This window comes from Chelonia mydas, chromosome 9 (genome assembly GCF_015237465.2).
Source record: "Chelonia mydas isolate rCheMyd1 chromosome 9, rCheMyd1.pri.v2, whole genome shotgun sequence".
In the NCBI taxonomy this organism is placed as follows: Eukaryota; Metazoa; Chordata; order Testudines; family Cheloniidae; genus Chelonia; species Chelonia mydas.
The window spans coordinates 13471845-13496299 of NC_057855.1; the positions used below are offsets into that span (position 1 = coordinate 13471845).

The following is a 24455-nucleotide window of genomic DNA, read 5'->3' on the forward strand; positions in this document are numbered from 1 at the left end:
TGGATTTCAGACCTTTAATGTTATTTGAAGATGGCTTTTTTGTGTGTTTTAATGGGATTGACATTTCTTAAAGGACCCTCTCAGTTCTGTATGGTCAGCAGCTTTGAGAACTAACAAGGCACAAAGAGCTTTCAAGAAGTTAAAAGAATGGGGGCTTCTCCTCCCCACAGCAAGAGCATGCTTCCAATATCTATCTGTCCTCTCCCTGCACACTACTGGTGCTAATACAGATGCTAAAAATGGAAATATTCCTGTATTTGAGATTCAGTGACATGAGGCAATGTCCCAATCTCTAGCAAACTACTTTTGTTTCTCCTATAAATTTTGTTAGGTATTGAACCGAAGACACCATGCAGTTTTAATCTGACAGTTCATGAGAAATCAGATGTTTCTAGGCCTGAGCTTGCCAGGTGCCTAGCACTTTGCTGAAATTGCTTAGCACCTTGTAGGATTGGGCCTGATACCAACTGCATTAAAATCAGGGGAAGATTCCTGTTGACTTCAGTGGCTTTGAATCAGGCCCTTTCTGAATTCAACCTGTTGGCTTAAAAAATAATAATAAAAAAAAAAGCTTTGAAATTAGAGCAAAAAAAATCCAAGTCACAAAAGCCATGAGTGAAAGGGAGGCTATTAAAATGTAAGGATGCTGGGGTGCGGTTGTTGTGGGGGTTTTTTAGCATTCGGTTGTATTTCATTTCTTAAAATGCTGAAAGAAAGTCTCCTGAATTTTCATATTATCTAGACAACGTACAAAGGTATGTCTCATCAGCAACCCATTTAGAGAATAACCATTAACACACCAAGTTTAAATTCACCTACAACTAAACCAAACTACATGTTTCACTTAAAAGAGTAAAAAATCCCTTAGGGAAAAGAAGAAGGTCCTAATGAAATAGCACTATAAAGGGCATTTACTACAATGTGTGTTAAATTGCCCATCTTTTCTTCACAATACCGTACAGAATACTGTAAAATACTAAATAGGGCAGACACTATATAAAATGGATATCTAACAGACTCCTCATTCTCATCCAAATTACATCTGTACACTAGTGTCAGTCCATTGATTCAGATGGATACATTCTTGACTTTCATTGGGGAAAGACAGAGCAGAATCAGCCCAGTGTCTTCGTCCAAAGTACAAAGTAAAGCCCCAGTCCTGTACTGAGAAACATGTAGGCGGACTCCTATGTGTGTACATTGCCTCATCAAAATAAATTAGATCTGTGTAGGTGCAGGGGTCTAACTGTATGGTTCTCAGTGCAGGATCACTCTCTTTAGGTTTGAAAAATATAAATGACGCTACAAGCCAAAATATAAGGAAATGATTTTCCCTTTCAGGGTGAGCCTGCTGTATTCATATTCAAAATAAACACAGTTACAAATAATAATGCAGTTGGGAATTTAGCTCGGTTGGAATCAACATTTTAGTGGGACATATTCAAAGGCGCAAAGGGCGGTTAGATGCCCAGCTCCCACTGAAAGTCAATGAGAGTTGGGTGCCTAATTTCCATTTACACCTTTGAAAGTCTTTCCTCTCATGCTCAGCTTTTTAACCAAACCTACTGTGTCTGCAAAACCGAGTTAGAATTCTCACCAGAACAGACTCATGTTCCAATACTGCCCGTTCATGTTATTTGTATCATCTGCTCCCAGTTGAAATCCAGCAAGGTGCACCCAGAAAAAAAATTACCTCATCCTTTCAAAACAGAACCTAAAAAATGATCCAGTTTAAATTGTAAGAAACAAAGATTTAAATATTTTATCAAAACCAGTTCAACCATCCTTAATTGCAAGGATAATGATTTGAACTGCACAGCTAATTTGATAGGCACCAGCAAGTCTCACTATCTGAATATATTCTAACATGCACAACCATATCTCCCTTGAAAAATGGTACAGGAATTTTTTGTGCATAGTCAGTATTTTAAAGGTCATCGGGATCTTTCAGGTACTGCAGATTTGGAAAGGAGGAGTGGTTTTCAGTTCTAGTAGTTATCTGATTAATTTTAAAGGGCTTGTGTGATACATTAACTGGTCAAAAAGAAAAGGAGGACTTGTGGCACCTTAGAGACTAACACATTTATTTGAGCATAAGCTTTCATGAGCTACAGCTCACTTCATCGGATGCATTCAGTGGAAAATACAGTGGGGAGATTTATAATACATAGAGAACATGAAACAATGGGTCTTACCATACACACTGTAACCAGAGTGATCACTTAAGGTGAGCTATTACCAGCAGGAGAGCGGGGGTGGGGAACCTTTTGTAGTGATAATCAAGGTGGGCCATTTCCAGCAGTTGACAACAACATCTGAGGAACAGTGGGGGGGGGAGGGGGGGAGGAAAACATGGGGAAATAGTTTTACTTTGTGTAATGACCCATCCACTCCCAGTCTCTATTCAAGCCTAAGTTAATTGTATCCAGTTTGCAAATTAATTCCAATTCAGCAGTCTCTCACTGGAGTCAGTTTCTGAAGTTTTTTTGTTGAAGTATTGCCACTTTTAAGTAAAAATAACCCTTTATCTCAATAACTTCCCCTTTCCATTAGCAAGCACAACTGATTTGCTTGCACCAAAAACATTGCCTTATTAGTAAAGCTACCCAAAATCCATAATTTTCAGTTCACGGGAAACATTGTTATTTTTCAATTTCCTGCAAACGAGAAATTCCACAAAAAATATTTTGGAAACATTCAAAATGAAATATTCTCTTGGGACCCCCTGCAGCTACGCAGTGAAATTGACATGATTCATGTGAGTTTCACTGCTGTTCACCAACTAGCATGTGTGAAGCTGACATAGCGGCTGGGTATCCTGGGGACTGCAAGCTCCAGAATAGTTCAGCCATGCAGACTGCACCAGGGCCTGGGACCTCAGAGCTTCTAAACTCCCAGGCCAGCTGGTTCCCCAGGCTGCCTGAATCCTGGAGAGCCAGTTGGCCTGGGAGTCAGAGTCAGCAGCAAATAGCCTGGGAGCACTCGGAGCCCAAAGCTACTTACTAGAAGGAGAGTCATGGCAACGATTACATGAAACGGAGTCATTTTTGCATCATCTATTAGGCAAAACATTCCAGCCTTACTGCATTGCTTATCTGACATCTCCATAACTGTATCTATTTCTCTCTTCCATGTTGTGCGCTATTCCATGAAAACCTTCCCTAGGTGGACATTCCTGGTCACTATCATCTCATCATTCAAAACACACCTTGAGACCCATTGCTGCAACACCTCCAAGAAATGAGCTTGTTTATATCACTTGGTAAGAGAGCATACCAGACAGTTTATGCATACAAAATAAAAAAAAAATAACCCTTGAAATTTACAATATGTATGCCTGTCACTCTGCTATTTGTTGCATCGTTTTCGCCCACCTTTCATCCTTTATTGCCTTTTTGAATGTAAGCTCCTCATGGCAGAGAAGACACTGGGGCAGTGTCTCTTATGTTTGAAAACTGAGTGTCACATTGCAGCTATGCTGCAACATAAATAACAATATCATAAGAGGCACAGTGCACTGTATTTACATGTTTATATCTATCCCTACATCTACTGGTAGGAAGTTTTACTTTATCTTTTTGGTTGAGCCCCTGATTGGAAGGGGCTTCCATAGCTTTAAGTCTCTGGCAGTTACTGCTTTTAATTTTTATTTCCAAAAAAGAGAGAGACATAATCATTATAAAAAAGAAATCTCCCCATTATTGTTTTAAACAAATTCTTATGGATTAATAGAATTTGAAGTCAGAAGGAACCATTATGATCATATGATCATCGTCTGGTGGGTCCTGCACTTTTCTTGGCAGGGAGCTAAGATGCCACTTTTTGCCCCTGCTTTTGGGTGCAGAGGGCCCCACTACTAGCCTGGGAAGGTGGTAGAGGAGGGAAGCGGGGGAGGATTCTGGGTTTGCTCCTCGCTCTGAGTCCCAGCCCCTCTAAACCCCTGGGGATTTCTTACCCTCATCCCCCTTAGGTGGGGTTACCCAGTCCTTAGATGCTGGGGGGGGAAGTAAGTCTCCCTATCCTGCTGGGGCAGGGTCTCCCGTACTTCAATTCTCAGGTCTTCCAAATATCTCAACACACCTCCAAACTCTAATCCTTCCTCCCTGTCTGCCTGATGCAGGGAGTTTTATTAGGTTCCTAACAGGGCCTTAATTGACTGCAGGTACTCCAATTAACCAGCAGCCACCTTCCCTAGTCTACAGGGAACCACGCCTTAATTGGCCTTCAGTTTATATATTTCCCCTCTAGCACTCTCCTACTGCTCCCTGGCTCTCCTGTGTCACAGTAGATAAAATAGCACTTCCCTTCTCCTACTTGATACTTCTCTTCTTATACATCCAAAGACTGTGTTTGGCCTTTTAGCTAGCCACAGCAATTCACTTGTAGTGCATGTGCAACTGGTTATCTACTATGACTCTTAAATCCTTTTCAGAGTCACTGCTTCCCAGGATACAGTCCCTCGTCTTATAAATGGGACCTACGTTCTTTGTTCCTAGATTACAACAACTAGCGGTCACCAATGGTAAGTACAAAGTAATTAAGAATGGCAGTTCCCTGAATGCCTTCTTCAGCTGATGCTACATATAAGAAATCATATATTTATGAGAAGTGTGTGTATACAATTTACAACAATTAAATCCTCAGGACAAAAAAAGAGAGCAAAATGTAGAAAGCCCAAAGGTAACAACACATAAGTACATTTTATGAAGTTACATTTTTAACATGTTTCAGAGTAGCACCCATGTTAGTCTGTATTTGCAAAAAGAAAAGGAGGACTTGTGGCACCTTAGAGACTAACCAATTTATTTGAGCATAAGCTTTCGTGAGCTACAGCTCACTTCATCGGATGCAGGATTGTTGTCTTTAGAGAAACAGCTTTTACTCTTCAACACTGAACAGCTGTTCTGAACTCAGTTTGAGATACTGTAGTGGCATTCTGACCTGTAAATAACATATTCTGTTATATTTTGAGGCACAGCGCAGCTGTACTATCGTGTTCTAGTACATAATTTAGTAATTTACAAAAAAAAATGGAAGGAAGAAATCAATACTGTGAACTAGTGTGTCAACTTTTCTCAATGTCATAATCCCTCAATTCCTGTAGCAGATCAGTACGTTTACTAAATTAGCAAACAGGAATGTCCAATGGAAAGCAATGGAATTATCATTAGGAGTCCAGGATTCTATATCCAGCTCTGCTACTAACCAACCCTATAGTCCCGAGTAAGTCACTTCAACTCCTTGCCTCCATATCCCTAACTGAAAAATGGGGATAGTAATGCTACTTATCATCTTTGGTAAAACACTTTGAGAACTGAGTATTATTATTTTTAAAATATGATGGCAGCCAAAAATGAAACATTCTTCTAGTGGTTGCTATTAAAAACTCACCATTTATGCCGTTATAATTTTTAATAGCAGAATATTTTCGATACATGAAACAAGCTATCAGTCAGGTTAGCTGTTCTAGATTATTTTTCTAAATATTCTAAGGACCATTGTGTGGCTAATTCTAGCTAAATGTTGATTCTTTAATGGTGACCTCCGTATCTAATTGTTTTTAATTTAGTTTTTGAAGTATTTTTTAAAAATCCTAGATATGTGGATCCTATATTTTGAGTGCCCTTCCAATAATTAAAACCACCAGAGTAATCAATAATTATACAGAACTGTTAAAATGGACTGCCAACCACAAACATTATTCGTCCACCTCCCACAATTCTTTTAGATTGCAGTATTTGTGTGTGTGGTGGTTGTTTGTTAACAGCATGCAAAAACACACATGGCCAGAAACATGGAGTAACCAAGAAAAGATAAACCCACACCTGCGTAAATAATGATGATAAATAGTTTTTCTCATGCAGCATGGCAAACAAATGAAAATGCCAATGATATTTGCAAAAGCATTAATGACTAAAATGGGCAAAGTGATAGAATTAATGCTGAGCACTTCTGGAAATTTCGCCTCAAGTATATAGAACTATCAGAATATTTCCAGATACCATTTAACATATTGCTAACTGGACATAGCTGTTATTTTTATCACAGGGAGATTTCACTTGGAGTAACCTATGTGTAGCTTTCCTTTGTAAAGTACTAGCTAAGATAAAGATTTCTTTTTTATCCTGCATTCTGGCTATAATCTATAGTCATGGATAATGGGAGACGTAATTTGGCAGGCTGCTAGCTCTCTGGCAAAACAATAACTTATTCTTTCCCTTATCCACTTAGTGAAAAGAGTCAGCTTGATATAAGAGCTGGCTTGCTCTTATGAAAACAGTCATTATGACCAAATGAGTTTAGACAGCTTCTTCTTGAAAAAAATATTTCTATGAGAACCGTATAGATTACTGCAAATTGCGTTACTCCAACAAACTATCTACAGCCTGAGTTTGCCAAAGAATACGTATGTACCATGAAATTAAGTTGCATTTCTGTACAGGAAATAAGTTGTATTTGGTACTTAAAATTGTACAGGAACAAGAGGACTTGACTCACATTAGTTCAGGTGAATATTCGTATTGGACTTTATTCAACTCCCACTGAAACCAACTGGAGTCTTTCCATTAATTTCATAGGAGTTGGGTTGGGGCCAATATAGATTTTAAAAAAATTATAGCAAATCTCCCACAGGGTCTGTTACAGATTCAGGGAGCTAAATTTTGAATGTCTGGAATCCATGTTGTACACACAAAATGGGAAAACATGTAAGTACCCATTTGCACAGAGAAACAATGGTTTCGTACATTAAACAGGTGTGCATGCAAATTTTGGTCATGCCACCTTTGAAAATGTGGCCCAGAGAGTAATTTCAGTATTTTATCCCCATTTGTCTGTTACGAAGTTAACAAGCAGTATTTAGATTGTTTATACTACTTTCATATAAACTATTGTTTATACTATGTTGATGTTACATGCTATGCGTGGAGTGAAGTCCATTTAACATGCAAATAATGCTTTTTGCTGTGGTATTATTATACAATAGTGATACATGTGTGAAATACTGTATCAATAACATTGAACAAACACCTTACTAAAATAAAATTAACAAGAATTCTTTATTCTCCACAGCTTTATAAAAAAGAGTCAGGGATAAGGTGAAAAGTTCTTATTCAGATCCACCAAAGAGGAAGGGTATTCAGACCTAGGCTTTTTGTTTCAGGCGGATTTCTTTGGGACAGGAACTTTCTTTTGCTTCTGTGTTTGTACAGTGACTAGCATAATGGTGTTCTGGTCTGTCAAGGGTTCCCACTCTGAACTCTGGGGTACAGATGTGGGGACCTGCATGAAAGGCCCCCTAAGCTTATTTCTACCACCTAAGGTTAAAAACTTCCCCAAGGTACAAATTCTTCCTTGTCCTTGGATGGTATTGCTGCCACCACCGAGTGAGTTAGACAAAGATTCAGGGAAAGGACCACTTGGAGTTCCTGTTTCCCCAAAATATGCCCCAAGCCCCTTCACCCCCTTTCCTGGGGAGGCTTGAGAATAATATACCAACCAAATAGGTAAACAAGGTGAGCACAGACTAGACCCTTGGGTTTTTAGGTCACTAAAAACCAATCAGGTTCTTAATAGCAGAACTTTATTATAAAGAAAAAAGTAAAAGAAGCACTTCTGTAAAATCAGGATGGAAGGTAATTTTACAGGGTAATAGGATTTAAAACAGAGGATTCCCCTGTAGGCAAAACTTCAAAGTTGCAAAAAACAGGAATAAACCTCCCTCTTAGCATAGGGAAAATTCACAAGCTAAAACAAAAGATAATCTAATGCATTTCCTTGCTATTACTTACAATTTTTGGAATCTTGGATGCTTATTTCAAATAGGGTTTTAGGAGATGGTTTCTGCTGCCCTCTCTGTCCCGAGAGAACAAAAAGAGAGCACAAAACAAAACCTCCCCCCCACAGATTTGAAAGGATCTTCTTCCCTTATTGGTCCTTTTGGTCAGATGCCAATCAGGTTATTTGAGCTTCTTAACCCGTTACAGGTAAAGGAGGAATTTTATGCTACCCTTAGCTGTATGGTCATGACATGGTCTATGACCATGGCTTACTGGTGCTGCTACTACTGCTGTTTGTTTGTATTGCTAGGTGCTCTATAAACACAAAATAAAAAGAAAAGGAGGACTTGTGGCACCTTAGACTAACAAATTTATTTGAGTATAAGCTTTCGTGAGCAATGAATGCATCCGATGAAGTGAGCTGTCGCTCACGAAAGCTTATGCTCAAATAAATTTGTTAGTCTCTAAGGTGCCACAAGTCCTCCTTTTCTTTTTGCGAATACAGACTAACATGGCTGCTACTCTGAAACCTGTCATTATGCAAGGCACAAAATAAAAAGATACTCCCTGTTCCCAAAAGCTTATCGCCTATCCATCAGACGTATATAAATAAGATTTCTTTCTTCATCAGCCATCAGTCAAACCCTGAAAGGTGCTAACTTCAATAAAGGCTACTCTTTTGAATTGTCCTTTGTTTTAAATGGGAGCTGACGTTAATTTTTTCCTCTCTAATACTTTCTGTGCATCTAATAATGGATTATGTCAATGCAATTTACTGCTGATTCAGAAGTGGGGAATCACACCTTTAAAGATAAATATAAATGAGGCATGAATGGTATTTTTGAGCTTTTTTTCCCCTTCAAGTCATGGTGGAAGATAATTGAAACCTGAAGGACCTTCTACAACAGATCATATAACGCTATAGTAGAGTAAATCAAATTTTGGATTTCTAGTACTTTATGTTTTTCTTGTTCATTTCACTCTAGTTCCTGGCAGGGGTGTGCACAAGGGGGTGGGGGCAATCAGGCACACGGGTCCCCCCAATAATTGGCGTGGGCACGGAACTCCTCTGGCCCAGGGTCAAGGTGATGGGGAGAGCGAGCTCCTGCCAGAGCCGGGATGTGTGGGAGAGAGGGAAGAGTGACCTCTGGCCAGGGAGGGGTGGGGGCACAGAATGTGCCCCCCCCAAAGGGGTCAAAGTTAAATTTCTGCCCATGCCCCTGGTTCCTGACATTTCTTTCTAACATTTCTAAATGCAGCTGACATGCTCGTTCACTCAATCAATAAAACGGTATTTTTTTTCTTCAAAATACAGGTAAGGACTATATGTGCACTCTTGTACCTTATTTCTGTCTAAGCAAATCATGGTGATGTGAGATCAGATCTTACCCAGAACTTTGTGCAGCTCTTTGAACATATAAACTTTAACCCAATTATACGGACGGAGGAAAAAGAGGTAGAGATGGCTCCTCTAACTCCTCAAAACAACTTATTAACAAAAAGGAATCTCTCTTATGGAAATACTGCAACTGCTGGATGTTAAGAATGTTATAGTAATAAGGGATTCAATTAATTTTACACAGTCCCCTTTTATGGTATAGTTAAAATGTAATGAAGTGTAAGTGAGATGTCTGAGTTTCCTATTTAGCCATAGAACAAGTACAACCCACAAAATAGCAATAAAAGCTTCCCCAAATATCCTCCTCCTTTAGAGCCCCCCAACTTCATATAGGCACAAGGCTATACTTTGGACTCTTGTGAAACACAGAGCAAGGTCTCTGGCCAGGAGATGAGTACACCATTAACTTCAACAGAAGCTAAAAGTGCTCAACATCTTGCAAAATCAAGCCCTAACAGGCCTGATCCAAAGCCCATAAAATTCAATGGAAAGACACTTCCAGTGTCACCCCTTTGATGAGCAATGACTTTGAGGGGCTTTAGATCAAGCCCTAGAAGAAGTAATCTGAAGAAAATTCCTCTGTCTTGTATATTTGGGGAAACAACTGAATGATTTGTTATGTAAATCACAATTGGCATCAGAAAGCACCTAGATTGTCTCAGTACATCATGCACTGAATTCATTGGACACAAAATGCATCACCACCTCTCGACTGACCTACACCTTGATATAGGTTATATTCCTCATTCTGCTGAAGATTAGAGAGAAAACAAATTATCTATAGATGAAATACTGCTAATCAAATAAACCAAGTGGAATAAAAAATAGTGTGGATAGGACATAAAAACATTCTAAGGATGATTCTCCACTGGGGAAAAAAATGGATCTGTCACTTAAGGAGAACAAACAGAAGAACGATTGATCGAAGTACCGCCATGAGCTGAAAATATGTTAACAGGCAGCAGTCCTACCACAGTCCTGAACATTAATATATTGTTTCCTAAATCCTTTTTATAGTGGTTGAAAAAGTTGAAATTTATGGTCCAAAAGTAAGTTAAGAAAATATCCTAATTTCAGTAATAGTCTATGAATTCAATGAGCTGGAAAAAAGATACAATTGCACTGCTACCTTTTGAAGGAAGAGTCTTCATATTGCAAGAAAGGTATGACGTGACTAATAGCCTGCATCAGCGATCCTTCTTTCTCAAACATAACACCTCCTAATATTCCTCTTGTTGCATCTCCAGTAGGGTCTGAGTCTTATATGGGACTACAAGGTATGTTAACCTCTATTCCTGTATGTTTGAAGTCCACACTGGCCTGACCAATCCTGAAGTTATTTAGACCACTGAAAAAAGGGGAGCAAAAAGGTTCTACAACTGGGTCACTGTCAAAGTCTTAGAGATGGTATTGTTGCTCATTCTTCTGATACCACTGTCACCCCTTTGCTGAGCAATATCAGATGTCTGGGGTCTTGCAGATCAGCTTCCAAGTGAATGAGAAATCAATGACAATATCTGGGAATTTTCTAAGTGTAACTTGTTTTATTTACACACACAAATCAGCTCTGGACCAGACGTGATCACAAACAGCATTCAGGCAATCTTCTCTTCAGTAAATCTCAGCCCACATACCATTGCCTACTTCCCGTGAAGCTACTTTGAGACCAAGAATATACCCTAGCTAGACAGATTAAGGCAGAGAACAAACTCTCCTGAAGCTTGACACTGCTTTTCTCTACCCAGAACTATACAAGTATTTCTTCCAAGACTAAAAACTTGCTCACACACTATGAAAAAGAACTTAGAAGACTTCTTATAACAGTGCCACTTGGTGACATGTGACATAACTTGCTTCCAATACCTTCAAGCAGCCTTTCATGGATCCTGGTCCCCAACTCCTCCACACATGATTCACTGAGGCTACCATGAGCCTGGGGATACAGAAGCCACACAAAGCTGTCACAAGGAGGGAAGGAGATTGGAATTGCTCCAGTAAATATCATACCTCCCCATATAGAAAAAAAAACAAAAGTACTTTGGTGACTGAGTTAAGTGAATAAAATGGGGAAGGGGGTTGTGTCCTTCTCCATTCCTTTCCAGTGGCCCTAATAAGGTTTCTTTAATCCTTTTTTCCCTCTCTGCCAACAACTATGTTGCTGAGCTGTCAGATGGATCTACTCAGCAAATTACAGGCCCCCTTTAAGGTCCTGTGACGGAGTGAAAACAGGTATCTGGTGAACCAGCACTCTGATCATGCTGGCACTAATTAAATTCCCCAGAAGGACTGACTGGGGAGTGGAATTTAATTAGCTGATATGCCTGGCAGGCTGGGTGAGCTAAAAGATCAATTAGCCCATCAGCTGAAGACTGATAAAAAGGGCACAGGAAGGAAGTGTAAGAGAGAGTAGGGCTATCTGACCCAGAGTCAGACATGTCCAAGAAGGGAAATCTCTTCTCCTCTCGGGCCCAGAGAAAACAGCTGAGGATAAGAGAGATGTTGTAAATAGTACTGCTGCACAAACCTGTAGAGGCATTGGTGGAAAGAACATAAACACATGGTGTAGCTATCCCACCAATGGAGCCTGAGCAAGTTCTGTGGTGCCAGAAGGCAGGAGAGGAATGTGCCCGCTACAGGTCCTCAACAATTGACAGTAAGCCATCAAGGCCTACCTTCAACCACACAGAGTCAGAGGAGCTACCCAAGTGACAAAGGGTTGCAGGACCAGCATTCACTTCACAAACCATTTATCAAAAACCAGAACAGAACAAAAACAATCCCCACCACGGATCAAAGGGTCTCTAAATAAAACCTAATAAAAATATTACATCCCTGTCATCCACCTCATTGCCCAGCAGCCATTGTTGTTAGAGGGGTATTCTTTGATGTTTGCAGCTGAGGATGACCATATGATATCCCGGTATTTCATCCATTTAATTCCCCACTTAAACTTACAGCTTCCACATTAAAATTCAGCTGATGCTTCTAATTCAGACAATTTTGTTTCCATTTTTATTCCCTAGATTGGGTCACGAATGATGACTCATCATTGTGTTGGAACTGCACTGTACTTCCGTGTTTCCACCTTAGGCATCGCATCAGTTACTCATTCTCTTGCAGGCCATTGGGAGAAGATGAAACGGCAACTTTCCCTTTCATTGTTGCCATTCTAAACGACAAAGTAGCGAAGTGACTGTATGCTCTCTCTAGTTAGCAAGAAGTTTTCCTTCCTCATTTTTGGGGAAAAATGGGGGAATTAAAATAAACCACTGAACAAGAGTGAAGGAAAACATACCAACCCTACAATATAGAGTGATGCTTGACTTAATTTAAAAGAGAATTGGCTCCATTTAATACGGCAAGTTGAAATGTTAATTGTGCCAAAATCATAGTTTGTTCTCCTACTTTATTTTGTTGATGGAGTACTTAGAAGCAGAATCTATAAAAAGGTAAAAAAAGACATCATAGAAATGGTTCATCAACACCCACAATGTAGCTTCTACCTTCTTACAATTGCCACAGTACTCTGTTTATCTTTCTCTTGTCCAATTCTACTTTTCCGGAAGGCGTTGAGCTTTGGCCAGCTCTTTTCTACATGATGGCTACTGGAAGGATTCTTGGGCCTTATGGCATGTATAAGATCTGAGTACTTTCTTTCCATCCTAACATAGTTCACATATATTCAATTTTACCAATACCACCAAGAATTGGTTGTCAGACTGAATTTATTCTAAACTTAGCTGCACACTCCTGTTTCCAAATGATAGACATAAACCCAGGTGAATCAGAAAGAAAGGCAGTCAAGAAATTTAGGACCAAATCTTCTCTCATCCCGCAATCATCATCCAAGAGATGGGAGATGGGAAAACGGAGGCTCGAAGAAGTAATTTCTACAATGTAAGCATTGCAGGGAAAAATCATAAAAACACACCCTGACCTGAAAAGGACAGATATTAAAATGCAAAAGAAAGCCTTACCGTGATCACAGAGCTACTGACTTAGAAACAAGTAACTTGTATGTCAAGTGTTAAGTAAGGATTTGTAGAGTTAAAAATCACTTTGTTAACATTTATGGTGTAATCTGTAAATCTTTTGCAGATTTGCAAATTGACTCCCTGACTTAGAAAGCAGCTGAAAGTTGTACCTAAATCCTATGTTAAGATAACCATAAAGCTTTGATCTGAAAATTAAGACTTACTGGCTGGCTATATAAGTCAGAGGGTAAATCCTCACACTCTCAGAAGTGCATGTCTATATAGCCAGCATGGGTGAAATCCACCTCTGTGTGGAGGGCCAACACAAAGCTCTATGGTCCACTTAAGCCTTTAACTTGGATGTGATGGGGTTCAGGGGCTCTGCCCGGTCCCTAGTGAACAAAGGGTTAATTATAGCTCAGCTTCCCCCTCCCTTTATGCAGCTGCACAGAGGAAAGGTTTTCTGCATGGCTGCTTGGAAAGAGAGAAGGAGCTAGATTATCATCCTCTGACTTCAGTGGCACTACACTGGTTTATATGAGCTGAGAATCCGGCCTCAGATCTTTGGGAAGGCATCACATACAAGGCTCAAAGGACTGGGCTGAGACTCAAAACAGGAGTATTTTCTGTTTCCTTTCGGATCATCCTAAATTATTCTAATTCCTTGTTCTACACACAAACACCTGAGGCAAAGACCTTGGTGATTGCAACTGTTCTCCGCACCCACTGCTGAATCAGTCTACAGATTTAGAATGGGGCTTAAGTGATGTGCAGGGCCTTGTGCCTCTCTGAACAGGAGTAAATTTTGCCCTGTGACAATTAATAGTAAAACAAGAATCGGTCACCTACATAAATTCTTATGGATACCTACCTTTTCTTTTGAATACCCCCTAGATACCCATATGTCTGTAAGGGCATAAGACCAAACTCACTTGCTATGATGTCGCACTCTGATGGAATGATGGTGGGGTCTCAGCCAACCATCATCTTTGCTTCTATTTCATGATTTTTCACTGTTACTTCTGATACTTTTTTGGGGGGTGGCGGTGGGAATGAGGTGGCGGTAGGAATGAGATGGCACTTCTGAGACTTAAACACCAACAAAAGGACAATGATGTTGGCCAGTTTAGGAAAGGTGTGGGTCTTGCTTTAATATGTCTCAAGAATACTTTCCTTCTGTGTTTCAGTTTGTTGTATTACCAACACTAAACATTCAGAAACAATGAGTCAGGTCCTAAAAATCATAAAATTGGGTTAAAAATCTGAGGTTTTAAAAAAATACATTGAAAGTTATCTGAATTCAGTTTATAAAGACAGAGAAACAGAGATTTTTAGATTGCACTCAGGGCACATTTTCAAGCTGTTCTCCAAAACCATTAGAACTAGAGACTTACTTAAAAGCTTTTCACCATAAACATGACAGCTAGAGATTGTCCCTCCCCCAAAAAAAAGAGAGAGAAAGAAAAGAAAAAGGGGGAAAAAAAGCCAAAAAGCTGAGATTCTCAATTGGTAACAGGACTCCAGGAGGTGAGGATTTTAAAAAATGCAACATACCATCAAATCACAAGATTTGGCAATATTGAATGTGGTATCTACATTCACATTACTTCAAAACTGTCTGTCAACCACTCGCTCACTAAAAGAGAATATGATGCAGTTGTGATGGTTTGTTTATTTATTTATTAAAATATATGTATGTTGAGGCATTATTTATATACACTTTATCTAAATATTTTTTAGTCCTTCTAATTTTAAGGGTTTTCTATTTCTTATTTTTGAGACATACTCCATTGATGCTACCTTCCAAAAGCTCAGCCTTGCTCACACTGGACAACCATTAGTCTTTCTACAGGTTAACTTCTCATCTGGTAATTAGGTTTCCCTGAGATCTTCCATGACAGCCTATGTATCTTTTCTTTCAATGGATTAGGAACACACTGTGGTGTTACACAGAGGAGGTTGGTAGGCAATATTGTTCACATCACTAATAAATCGCAAAGCACCATCTTTATACAGCTGCATTTCTGAAAGGTGTTTTTTGTTGTTGTTGAGAGGTTGGAATGGAGAGGAGTTTGTTTGGCAAGGCATTGACCCATTACCTTTTTCATTGCCTAATGCTGGGCTCCAAGTATGAAAAGGAAAAATAATGTTATACAATATCTAACAGCATGCAGAAATTACAGCCACCTGACTCTTAACTGTTAATGGCTTGGCAATATTGGTTCAGTTCTGTCTGAGTGGCAGATTATTATTGAAAATCCCTTGTAGGACTGAAATAAATTGTTAGTGGAAATTATGCAATGAAAAAAGCTGAAAGATGCAAGACTTCTGGGAATCAAGAAAGTTTTGAGGTGCTCTAAAACACAAGTAGACCCCAGCTGTTCTAAAAATGGTCTTGTTGTCATGAATGTCATATTAGAAAGGAATGTACTGTCACAAAATGGCAACTTTAGCTGACATCTGTTATAAGACATAAATTTTACCTCCCAAATCAACAGCACAAGCATTTGTTCATTACGTATTTTGTACAGTGAAGTCCCAAAAGCATACAATTTTAAATAAATATGCAAATCATTGTTATTATTCTAAAACATCTATGACTTCAACAAGGATTTTAAATAACCCAAGAGGCTTTGTTCTTTTTTCCTCACTGAATAGACCCACCTGTCAGCCACCTAAAAGTAACACATAAGAGGTATTTGAAGTTATACGCATTTTCTGCTCATACGTGTTCTAATTGAAAATAAAACAGCTATCATAGTTTCAAAAATGTATTCAAACTATTCTCATGGCCTACTTTTTGCACATGAAAAACATGTCAGGAAACAAAAGCATTTTGCAAGAAACTGATTATTTCCCAATCTTGCTTTGTGCACATCACATGGCGAACACTGATCGGCATCATCTCATAAGGGATCCCTTCCAGGGGATTGAGAGATCAGGCTCTTTAAGCTGTCATTTCCTCTACTCCGTTATCTCTTTTGGTTCAGGCCCAACTCACATTGTTGTGGTTCATTCTAACAGTTTTTTTCCCCCACACTTGAAGTGCGCAATGAACAACTCTGCCACTATCTTCTATTAAATGTCCCCTTATTCCCTGTTCCCCACCTGGAAGCTTTACAATGGTACAAAACAACCACCAGGTGATTTGGGGGGGACAGAGGGAGGGGCATACTCTTCTCTCAAATGTTCATGTTTCCATCTCTCAAAACTTATGCCAACCCCCTGTACTAAGTACTCTTGCAAGGTTGTACTGATGATGGGAATTGTCCTGGTCCCACTGAATGGGAGCAGTACCACACTGCCTTTAGCAATACCACACTACGGCTATATGTGTTTCAGAGTCGGATTGTGATGGAGATCGTTGACTGTGAATTTGTCTCTTCAGCTTCTCACATCACCCCAGTGAAACAGAGTTTTGGGCTGTGCCCAACAAAAAATGCTTCCCACCCTCCACTTCATCCTGGTCTTCTCGTTCCCAGTGGGATAAAACTTGTTGTGGAGGAGGAAGCAGACAGGGGAAACACATGAAGTGTGAAAAGTGAACAAATACTTTTGTGTTGGGAAGATTGGGAAGAAAAAGAATACTATGATAAATGTTGCCTTTATCTAATTTCCCTCTGTAACTTTATGCATATAATATGATAGTAGGTATTTGTGCAATGAAAAAAGCAGTTTTCGTATCCCGACCTAGACAGGAATTGTTTTAGTAGTGGGGACTATCTGTCTGTCTGTAAGTCGAACAGTGTACTATTATCTTTTGTATTTAGCTGCTGAGCATGGCTAGCAATGGGCTGGAACAGAGATCAAGCTGAGTTAAAGATCGGTTGGTTTATTCTACTTTGCACAATTCAGGCTACACAAGGCAAAATTTCAATTATAAATCTAATTATACCTTTAATTGCTTAAACAATCAGCCAACTGACTTTCCAGTGATTGCTTCCTGGGAGTCAAATGCAGTTGCACTTGCAGGTGTTAAGTTTGCTGCACCTCAGAGAAACTGTGTACAGTCCCAGCCTCCTAGCACCCTGTGTCCCAGAAGATTGTACAATTCCATATGAACATCTGGCAGAGTTCAACTCTTCACTGAACTGTATGAGCAAGTGTATCCACATAGCTGAAGTTCACATATACAGCTAGGTTGATAGCCATAGCAGGCCCATTTCACCCTTGCTTTACATTTCCAGTTGTCATTTACACCGGTGCAAAGTCAGTGTAACACACTACCCAATCAAAAAGCTAAACTTTTACATTCATTTTGCCCTTGTGTAAAATGGCTGGACAAGGTGCAAGGCAATGGTGAACTGGGCCCAGCATGTTCAAGCAATGTCCATGGTGAGGACAAAGAAGAGAGGTCATGCCATCGTCTTGACTTGTTGAAACTACACCTTTCTATAAGTACAACCCTTCTGCCTAGACTCAATAGGGAGACATGAGCTTTGAAAATGGTGGCAAATATCATTGCTGAGGAATGCAGAATAGGTAAGCTGATTTCTCCTCCTGGTTGTCTGATGGAGAGGAGGGCAATCTTGTAACACAGTGATCCACTGCTGAGGAAGAGAAGGCCAAGGTGGGAGAAGAACAGTGATGGGGCTAGCCTAAATGGGTACCCTAATTTTGGCCGGCTCCTGAAGTCTCATACATAGACACAGAGTAGAGTGGACCAGGAGGAACCAGTTGTAGGGTGTTCATTACCGAATTAGTCTTCATCACTCCATTCTCCAGTCCCTCCTTATAGAACTAAATGCCTCAGGTACCTTAGGGAAGTATCCATCTAAAGAGACAGTTACCTCCTACTATAAATCCCTCTTGACTTGAGAGGCACAGAAGAAGCCACTGCTGCCTGCATGGTGCTGAGAGGTGCCATTTTGAACTGCTTCGGTAAGCCTAGGTGCGCAACCCATTTATAGCTTCACATAGCCCCAAACAGAGACACAGAACTACATTCTCCAGCTGAAATAAAATAGGAAATTGCAAATAACTTATGTTTGTCCTGTGCGTAGGAGTGGGAGGGAAATGCCAGCCGCTTCTGGGAGCTGCATGGAGCCAGTGCAGGCAGGGAGCCTGCCTTAGCCCTGCTGCGCCACCGACTGGACTTTTTAGTGGCCCAGTCAGCAGTGCTGACCGGAGCCACCAGGGTTCCTTTTCGACTGGGTGTTCCAGTCGAAAACCAGATGCCTGGCAACCCTAAGCCTCGTTTCTGTTGGAGGTACAAACATTCTTGGGTGTCTATCAAAATTTCTGGTGCAGCTTCATAAGGATAATTTTTTCTCCACTTTCTGTTCTAAACTGAGGGAAGGTGTCATCCAGTGGCTGAGCATGGGACCTGACTGCTTTCCTTTATTTCACCAATGAGCTATTGCATAACCTTTAACAAGTTACTTAACTTTTCTCTGTATCATGTTTGTCATTTGTAAAAGGGGGATAATGATGCTTACCCACCTTTGTAACATCCCTCCCTTTACTGATGAAGAATACTATATAACTGCATAATACTATTGCCGAACTATAGCATAATTTTACTGTGTGCTGCTCAGTAGATGTCATGTTTCAGTCGAGAACTAGAGCAGATGAAGTAATATCTGTATTACTATATGTGGGAAAACATTTTTAAAGCTGGGGACCTGAAATTAGGCGCACAAATTTATTGTCTGATTTTCAGATGTTCTGAACATCTGAACTCACATTGAAAACAAGAAAAAAAGATCAGGCCACTTATTTAGCAGCTGAAATTTGGATTTAGGTGCCCAATTTTAGGCCTCCAACTTTGAAAATGCTGGCCATATTTCTTAATATACTTTGGGACTGTATTAGCTTTACAGATCAATAATTTAATATAAAACTATTGGCCATTTATCATTTACCTACAGTAATGACTATTAAAAAGCCAATATTTCCTAAAAGTTACCACATTGTATGAGATACCATAGTACTTTCATATACTTAAAATAGGAAGTAATAGTGGTATATCAGATACAATGGTGTGGCAGCTGGTGGCAAACACTGGATTCATACAATTTATGGATGACATAAGTTCAAATGCATTTGCTTCTCCTGCTCAGAATCATCAGGATAATATATTCTGTTGCTCTGCATTCAGAGCATGTATAAGGAGAAAATTAATAATTCTTTCCACAGTATAGACCTGATCCAAAATCCACTGAAGTATACATAAGTCTTTCCATTAAACACAATGGGGCAGGATCAGGACCCATGTGCAGTTAAAATGCATTCATAAATATTTTTGTGCGTTTACGGGAGAACAGGCCCAAATATTGCATAGTCATACCACCAAGTGGGTATGTAGCACTTTATCTAATTTCTAGCATTTAAAATAAATATGAATCTATATTTTCATACTGAAAAATATATGATTCTCTGTTATAAAACGCTTAATTACATTTTTAAAACTGTCCAAAAAGGAAAAAAAAATCTTTGGAAATACCTTCTCTGCCTTTACTAGTTGGAAATGATATATAGCTCTTTCAGATCAATAGAATTACTCTATCAATTATAAGCTTTTGTTCTGAAATTTACTTCTCAAATGTGATTTTACATTGAGACTTTCCTCATGTCATTCCTCTGATGTCATTAGGAGACTTGTAAACACAGATTTTGTATAAAATACTTCAAACTATTCATACAGCAGAAAAGGTAAATATGCAATAGAAAAATTATGCTGATATTAAAAGCTGAGTTTGTGAAATACACTTCTTTGAAAGAAGAAACAAATAAGAGCTACAGGAATCTTGTACAAATCGTAACCGTTTACAAGTAAACACCTTAGAACATGTCATCTTGCATGTGCATGATAGAAATTGTTAGACAATGCTGTTTTCTAATTAATTTCTGCTCAACTTGCTGGTTCAAATAAGTGAAATATCACAAAGCAGAGGACCGTGAGGACAAGCTTAGGTTCAAAGCAGCAAGTCTCTAAACCTACGGAATCATTCGACTCACTACAAATAAAGCAGGCATATAATTGCATCACATTCCAAGGGGTCCTATGTAAATACTGCAGAATAACTGACTGAGCTCAATTAAACAATACCACCCTATTAAGGCTGCAAATATCAAGGGCTTTTTATGATGTGCACTGGGTGTTCCGCAACTTTTGCTACAATTCCACAATCAGGTGAACATGGGTACCATTTTTTTCAAGGATGGAGAAGAACAAGAAAACAAAAGATGAATATTCCAGTTGGAGTATGTACAGTATTCCAGTTGGCTTTATTCTATAGCAATTAGCACAATCTATTTTGTGCTGCTTTTATTGCATGATAAATAAATATATAAAAACAGGATGGCACAGGAGACAATTATTGTAGGTGAAGCTCATTTGCATTCACTTTCCCAGCCCACTCTCTATGGCTTTTAAATTTAAAGTTCAGCTTATTTTTCCTCCTTTTTTTAAAGCAATATTCATCTTTTTAAAATGAAAGCAAATACATTGCTTTTTCCTAATTAACCTGCTTAGCTCATCTAAGTCCCACATCAGTTCTAGCCTTGCCCTTATGACACAGCCCAAACCATTAATGGATACTCAAGTTATACCATAGTGGTAAAGATTTCCTTGAGACCCTTAAAATTAAAAAACAGGGACACCAGAGCTGCAAATTAAATATACTGTCTTGGCTACTGAAGATTAACAGATATGCCCATAGCAAATGCACTGCACTAACATGCCTTCGGTCTCAAGCAGTGCAGTCAAAGAGCACTGTAAAGCTTTTTTTTAAAAAAAAACAAACTCATTATTTATAAAACCAAAAGACAACAGAGGGAACATGAAAAATCAATATATAATACACGAAATTCATTGCAAAAACTAACTAAAAGGCTTTGGTAATGGAGGAAGAAAACTCATTTACAAATGACAGGCAAAAATACTGTCTACTTATTAAAATCTAGAGCGCGTTCCTTTTGCAATCTCCCTCAGACCTCTCGTATAAAAGAGCTCATGGTATCTGCACGTTGTGAGAGATGAGACAAGAGTATCTACATGTTTTCTCATATTTAAGCCTTTTAGAACCACCAAGTCATTCTTTGAGATAATGACTGCCTTTCTCTGGCTACCCCATCTGTGGATTTTAAAATTATCAAGATTTATAACAATTCTCTTTGTTTCTACACTGTAAAATTAATGCCCCAGCTACTCAGAGGTACTGAGCACCTACAGCTCTGATTGTCTTCAATCTGTGGGTGCTAGGCACCTCAGAAGATCAGTCTAATGTCCCAAACCCTGAAATAATGAATAATTTTATTCTTCTCCCCGTAGGTCTGTACCCAACTGCCATGGAAATTAATGGGAATCTATCTTTTGTGTTCAGTGAGCATTGAATCAGGCCTTATTTGAATACAAATTGCTCGCACGCAATGTGAGTATTGAATTAAAGCTGAACTATTTCCTGCCAAATGCGACTTCAGGTTTCCAGCCTCATTAGAAGTAATGGGGTACAAAATATTTAAACAATAAACACAAGGAAAAAAAGTAACTTCCTCACTAGCAAATGGCATCTTTTACTTTTAAAGCAACTAAAAAGAGGAAAACATCTGGGGTTTTTAGATTTGAAATGTTGTGAGGGGTATATTGCTAGTCTCTAAAGTACACTAGGGCTACATAGCGTCTCTTAAGTACAGTGGGCTATAAAAGATCAGAGGAGTTTTTAAACTAAGGGGTGGAGGAAAGCCAACAGTTTTGGAGGAGCCCACAGTTCAGAGAGAGACATCCTTTGCGGGAGGATTTATTAAAGGAGAAATTCTATATCCTACTAAAGAGGAGAAGATTAAGGCAAACAATTAAATACTGACAAATTTTATAAATGCTTGCATGCACACGCTAAAAGCCTGAATACGAAGATGGGCGAACCTGAATGCCTGGCATTAAATGAGGATATTGATATAATAGGCATCAGAGAAACTTGGTGGAATGATGATAATCAATAGGACATGGTAATACCAAGGTACAAAATATATAATAGGTCAGGCTTGGGGGGAGTGGCACTAAATGTGAAAGATCTTGGAGTCATCGTGGATAGTTCTCTGAAAACATCTGCTCAATGTGCAGCAGTAGTCCGAAAGCTAACAGAATGCTAGGAACCATTAGGAAAGAGCCAGATAATAAGACAGAACGGATCATAATGCCACTATATAAATCCATGGTGTGCCCACACCTTGAATACTGAAGGTAGTTCTGGTCAACCCACCTCAAAAAAGGTGAAATAAGAATTGGGAAAAGTACACAGGTCAATGAAAATTATTAGGGGTATGGAACACCTTCCATATGAGGAGAGATTAAAAAAAAGTGGGATTGTTCATTTTAAAAAAGAGAGGACTAAAGGGAGATATGATAGAGGTCTACAAAATTATGAATGGTGTGGAGAAATTGAATAAGGAAGTGTTATTACCCCTTCACAGAACATAAGAACCATTTCACCTAATGAAATTAATAGGCAGTATGTTGAAAACAAACATAGGGAAATATTCTTACAACACACAATCAACCTGTGGAACTTGTTGCAAGGGGATGTTGTGAAGGCCAAAATATAACTGGCTTCAAAAAAGAATTGAACAAGTTCGTGGGGGGTATGTCCATCAGTGGCTGTTGGCCGCAATGGTCAGGGATGCAACCCCATGCTCTGGGTGTCACTAAACCTCTGACTGCCCAAAGCTGGGACCAGATGACAGGGGATGGATCACTTGATAATTTGCCCTGTTCTGTTCATTCCCTCTGAAGCATCTGGTACTGGCCACTGTCATAAGACAGGATACTGGGCTAGATGGACCATAGGTCTGACACAGTATGGCTATTTGTATGTTCTTACACAGTATTTTAGACAAAGAGGCTCCTGTGAATAGTGCCAAGATACCTTATGGGCTGGAGTAGAGGAATTTCTGGGAAAATGGCTTTTTATTGTAATGGTAAGAGCAAGTTAAGGCAGCTTTCAATAAATTTTGACATAACAGCTGTGTAAGGAAAAAATAGAGAGGGGATTTATTATTAATAATTAATAATATTTATCACTTACATAGCATCTGACCATCTCAAAGAGCTTTTAAATCAATGAACAATGTCTTGCAGTACCACTGGGAGGCAAAGTAGTAAAATAAATAGTAACTCTTAAAAATGTACCCGAGAGCTAGATTGTGCAAATTGCATATAATGTAACACATAAAAAAGGAAGGATCATCTCAGGGGGATCCTTTAGAAGCCTTCAGGCCAGAATTCTGTCCATGACTTATGTTGGTTGACAATAATGGATAGAGGCCCCTTACTTCCTCCCCTCCAATTGTGCACCCTTATAAAGATTAGAGAGAATCTCTCCCTTACATACCTAAAGTATCTTAACCTTGGTATTTGCAACATTCTCTAAAAATACTGCAAGCACAGAGATGAAGCTTTCTAAAACACAATTGGCAAGTTTTTATGCATGACGATTCTGTGATTACCCACATTTTTCCTCTATTACAGATTAAGAAAAAGAAGTGTCTTCTTAAGGTCACACAGGCCAGGGCAGAGAAACAATTAAAACATAAGAATGGCCATACCGGATCAGAAAAATGGTCCTTCCAGCCCAGTATCCTGTCTTCCGACAGTGGCCAATGCCAGGTGAAATCCAGAAACCGTGATTCCAATTCCTGTGCTCAAGCCACAACACTATCTGTACTTGACTGACAGTATCTGCCTGAAAACCCAACGCTGTTATACAGTTTTATTTTGAGTTCCTTTTCTGAATAGGTCAGTTTTGATTGGCAACAAGCTGTGTGGACTCTGTTTGGAGCAGGGTGTGGACGTCATTTGCTCACACCATCCTTCCTCTCCATGACCCAAATGATGCAATCCTTGAATTCAGTGAACGTTTTATCTATGTACTGTTTGAGGACTACAGGATTTGATCTCATACGTTTAAACATCTGCTTTATATCTTTGTTTGGAAGATGTCGCTCTGCTTAAATTTAATTACTTTCCCTTGCTGCTTGTATGGTACAAGGACAGGTACTAAAAGAATGTGAGCAATGAAGATATACTGTGTGATATTTCAGTAATAAACATCTCCGTAAACCATGCCGTTCAGTTCTCTATTCACAATGATTTGGTTGCTACTACCCAATTCCTACTACATGATAAGTGTCCAAAATGCATTTACAAAATAACAACAGGAAAACCACCATCATCAACATTGACATTTCTGTGAAGAGAGCAGGTCAGAATTTTCCAGAAGAACATTTCTCTGTCAGAAAATGCTCATTCATCAAAACTGAAACATTCTGAGGAAGGTGTTGATTTCTATAAAATTGTGACAGAAA

At 39.2% G+C, this 24455-nt stretch overlaps 1 protein-coding gene and 1 long non-coding RNA gene across 4 annotated transcripts in view; one reads left to right on the forward strand and one right to left on the reverse strand.

Moving 5' to 3' along the window:
• The window catches only part of NAALADL2 (N-acetylated alpha-linked acidic dipeptidase like 2), an 882142-nt gene that overhangs the window by 301499 nt on the left and 556188 nt on the right, over positions 1-24455 (reverse strand). The window lies entirely within an intron of this gene.
• Positions 4297-23844, forward strand: LOC122461586. The gene is made up of 3 exons (XR_006283562.1): positions 4297-4522; positions 21427-21526; positions 23620-23844. It is a non-coding gene; the product is annotated as an uncharacterized LOC122461586 (long non-coding RNA).